Here is a 4,978-nt window from a genome sequence, read left to right as displayed (position 1 = left end):
AGAAGGTCTGTATGGAGGAGTGGGCCAAAATCCCTGCTGCAGTGTGTGCAAACCTGGTCAAGACCTACAGGAAACGTATGATCTCTGTAATTGCAAAGAAAGGTTTCTGTACCAAATATTAAGTTCTGCTTTTCTGATGTATCAAATACTTATGTCATGCAATAAAATGCAAATTAATTACTTAAAAATCATACAATGTGATTTTTTGGATTTTTGTTTTAGATTCCGTCTCTCACAGTTGAAGTGTACCTATGATACAAATTACAGACCTCTACATGCTTTGTAAGTAGGAAAACCTGCAAAATCGGCAGTGTATCAAATACTTGTTCTCCCCACTGTACATACATATACATACAGTGAGGGAAAAAAGTATTTGATCCCCTGCTGATTTTGTACGTTTGCCCACAGACAAAGACATGATCAGTCTATAATTTTAATGGTAGGTTTATTTGAACAGTGAGAGACAGAATAACAACAAAATAATCCAGAAAAACACATGTCAAAAATGTTATGAATTGATTTGCATTTTAATGAGGGAAATAAGTATTTGACCCCTCTGCAAAACATGACTTAGTACTTGGTGGCAAAACCCTTGTTGGCAATCACAGAGGTCAGACGTTTCTTGTAGTTGGCCACCAGGTTTGCACACATCTCAGGAGGGCTTTTGTCCCACTCCTCTTTGCAGATCTTCTCCAAGTCATTAAGGTTTCGAGGCTGAAGTTTGGCAACTCGAACCTTCAGCTCCCTCCACAGATTTTCTATGGGATTAAGGTCTGGAGAATGGCTAGGCCACTCCAGGACCTTAATATGCTTCTTCTTGAGCCACTCCTTTGTTGCCTTGGCCGTGTGTTTTGGGTCATTGTCATGCTGGAATACACATCCACGACCCATTTTCAATGCCCTGGCTGAGGGAAGGAGGTTCTCACCCAAGATTTGACGGTACATGGCCCTGTCCATCGTCCCTTTGATGCGGTGAAGTTGTCCTGTCCCCTTAGCAGAAAAACACCCCCAAAGCATAATGTTTCCACCTCCATGTTTGACGGTGGGGATGGCGTTCTTGGGGTCATAGGCAGCATTCCTCCTCCTCCAAACACGGCGAGTTGAGTTGATGCCAAAGAGCTCGATTTTGGTCTCATCTGACCACAACACTTTCACCCAGTTCTCCTCTGAATCATTCAGATGTTCATTGGCAAACTTCAGATGGCCCTGTATATGTGCTTTCTTGAGCAGGGGGACCTTGCGGGCGCTGCAGGATTTCAGTCCTTCACAGCGTAGTGTGTTACCAATTGTTTTCTTGTTGACTATGGTCCCAGCTGCCTTGAGATCATTGACAAGATCCTCCCGTGTAGTTCTGGGCTGATTCCTCACCATTCTCATGATCATTGCAACTCCACGAGGTGAGATCTTGCATGGAGCCCCAGGCCGAGGGAGATTGACAGTTCTTTTGTGTTTCTTCCATTTGTGAATAATCGCACCAACTGTTGTCACCTTCTCACCAAGCTGCTTGGCGATGGTATTGTATCCCATTCCAGCCTTGTGTAGGTCTTGTCCCTGACATCCTTGGAGAGCTCTTTGGTCTTGGCCATGGTGGAAAGTTTGGAATCTGATTGATTGATTGCTTCTGTGGACAGGTGTCTTTTATACAGGTAACAAGCTGAGATTAGGAGCACTCCCTTTAAGAGTGTGCTCCTAATCCCAGCTCGTTACCTGTATAAAAGACACCTGGGAGCCAGAAATATTGCTGATTGAGAGGGGGTCAAATACTTATTTCCCTCATTAAAATGCAAATCAAATAACATTTTTGACATGCGTTTTTCTGGATTTTTTTGTTGTTATTCTGTCTCTCACTGTTCAAATAAACCTACCATTTAAATTATACACTGATCATTTCTTTGTCAGTGGGCAAACGTACAAAATCAGCAGGGGATCAAATACTTTTTTCCCTCACTGTACATATATATACACATATCCTTTAAAAAAATATATATTTCCCTTTATTACTTTCCAACCCCAGGACCCCTTCCCTAATTGGAGTAAAACTAGTGAACAACAACGCTTAGGCCTCTACTTCCAGCTTTTACAGTGGGGGGAAAAAAGTATTTAGTCAGCCACCAATTGTGCAAGTTCTCCCACTTAAAAAGATGAGAGAGGCCTGTAATTTTCATCATAGGTGTACGCCAACTATGACAGACAAATTGAGGAAAAAAATTCCAGAAAATCACATTGTAGGATTTTTTATGAAATTATTTGGAAATTATGGTGGAAAATAAGTATTTGGTCACCTACAAACAAGCAAGATTTCTGGCTCTCACAGACCTGTAACTTCTTCTTTAAGAGGCTCCTCTGTCCTCCACTCGTTACCTGTATTAATGGCACCTGTTTGAACTTGTTATCAGTATAAAAGACACCTGTCCACAACCTCAAACAGTCACACTCCAAACTCCACTATGGCCAAGACCAAAGAGCTGTCAAAGGACACCAGAAACAAAATTGTAGACCTGCACCAGGCTGGGAAGACTGAATATGCAATAGGTAAGCAGCTTGGTTTGAAGAAATCAACTGTGTGGAGCAATTATTAGGAAATGGAAGACATACAAGACCACTGATAATCTCTCTCGATCTGGGGCTCCACGCAAGATCTCACCGTGGGGTCAAAATGATCACAAGAACGGTGAGCAAAAATCCCAGAACCACACGGGGGACCTAGTGAATGACCTGCAGAGAGCTGGGACCAAAGTAACAAAGCCTACCATCAGTAACACACTACGCCGCCAGGGACTCAAATCCTGCAGTGCCAGACGTGTCCCCCTGCTTAATCCAGCAGTACATGTCCAGGCCCGTCTGAAGTTTGCTTGAGTGCATTTGGATGATCCAGAAGAGGATTGGGAGAATGTCATATGGTCAGATGAAACCAAAATAGAACTTTTTGGTAAAAACTCAACTCGTGGTTTGGAGGACAAAGAATGCTGAGTTGCATCCAAAGAACACCATACCTACTGTGAAGCATGGGGGTGGAAACATCATGCTTTAGGGTTTGTTTCTGCAAAGGGACCAGGACGACTGATCCGTGTAAAGGAAAGAATGAATGGGGCCATGTATCGTGAGATTTTGGAGTGAAAAACCTCCTTCCATCAGCAAGGGCATTGAAGATGAAACGTGGCTGGGTCTTTCAGCATGACAATGATCCCAAACACACCGCCCGGGCAACGAAGGAGTGGCTTCGAAGAAGCATTTCAAGGTCCTGGAGTGGGTCTGTAGCCAACTCCAGATCTCAAACCCCATAGAAAATCTTTGGAGGGAGTCCAAAGTCTGTGTTGCCCAGCGACAGCCCCAAAACATCACTGCTCTAGAGGAGATCTGCATGGAGGAATGGGCCAACATACAAGCAACAGTGTGTGAAAACCTTGTGAAGACTTACAGAAAACGTTTGACCTGTGTCATTGCCAACAAAGGGTATATAACAAAGTATTGAGAAACTTTTGTTATTGACCAAATACTTATTTTCCACCATAATTTGCAAATAAATTCATAAAACATCGTACAATGTGATTTTCTGGAATTTTTTTCCTGATTTTGTCTGCATAGTTGACGTGTACCTATGATGAAAATTACAGGCCTCCTCATCTTTTTAAGTGGGAGAACTTGCACAATTGGTGGCTGACTAAATACTTTTTTTTCCCCACTGTACATACTATATACATTTTATGAACACAGTCAATTTTAAAATTATTATATTTTGTTTGTTTTTACTCCTGAACTTCCTCTACCCTCAACCTCTCTGATCATATGCCATATAACTGTGCTCTTTCACAAAAGCTCTCAACCTATAACCTATATACTTATTATGGACACAGTATGCTTTACATTAGTTATCTTGTTGTTATTAGTTGTTGTTAGTTGTTATTAGTCCCATCCTTCAGCTCCATTCAACACCTCCATCTATCTCTTAACACCATCCGTATTGGATTTCTATTTGCCATATATTTTTCAACTGTACTGTGATGTTTCACAAAAGTTCTGAACCCTTCTATTATCATTGTTTCTACAGACTGTAAATTGAAAATAAACATTTTTGTTAAAAGTATTATTATATTATTGATCGATTGACTATCACTTTCAGATCACCCAGTAGTGCTATCTGCAGAGTTATCTCCAGGTAAATATTGCAATCCTTTAGCCATTCCTGGACCTGTGACCAAAAACTGGCTACAAATAGACAGTACCAAAACAAATGATCTAATGATTATGTCTCTTCGCAGCAAAATCTGCAGAGCTAGGAAGATTGTATTCCCCATATAAATAACATTATATTGGTAGCAAGAATTTTGTATAATAATATTAATAGAAAAATTATAAGTTTTGAATCCGGCGTCGTTTTGCGTATCAGTTCATAAACACTATGCCATGGAATCGGTACGTCAAAAATCTCTTCCCAACTATTTTGCAATCTGTATGGGATGGCTGTCAATCTTTTGGTCCTTAAATGAAACTGGTATACTTTTTTATTTATCACAATTTTCTTTAACCAATTATGTTCTTGCCAACAGACAAGTTCCTTACTTTTTCCCCTTCCACTTTCCTCTTCCATTTTTGCGGTAATACTGCAATTATTTGGTTGTAATTTTGGGTAGAGCAGACATTTCCATATGTTTTTGTTAGCTGCATGTGTAACATAACACCACCAGTCCTACCTATGATATAATCTACAAAGATTATACCTTTATTAAACAATTTTTCAAAAAATAATGTTATTTTTTTTATCAATTAGCATATTTGAGTTAAACCACAATATGTGTTGCATTATTTGTTCTGTCGTTTCTGGAGGATTAAATTGAAATTGCAACCAACTTTCTATGGCTTGTTTTAGAAATAGTGATATTTGGGAGATGATTTCCTTTTAAAATAACTGAAAGTGAGAGGTTGTAATCTGAATAAAGGGAAAAAGGCCATTCTTGAACATGGGGTGAGACAATCTTAC

Source organism: Coregonus clupeaformis, chromosome 18, assembly GCF_020615455.1.
Source record: "Coregonus clupeaformis isolate EN_2021a chromosome 18, ASM2061545v1, whole genome shotgun sequence".
NCBI lineage: Eukaryota > Metazoa > Chordata > Actinopteri > Salmoniformes > Salmonidae > Coregonus > Coregonus clupeaformis.
The sequence above is the reverse complement of the archived record's forward strand: the minus strand, read 5'-3'. Positions refer to the sequence as shown.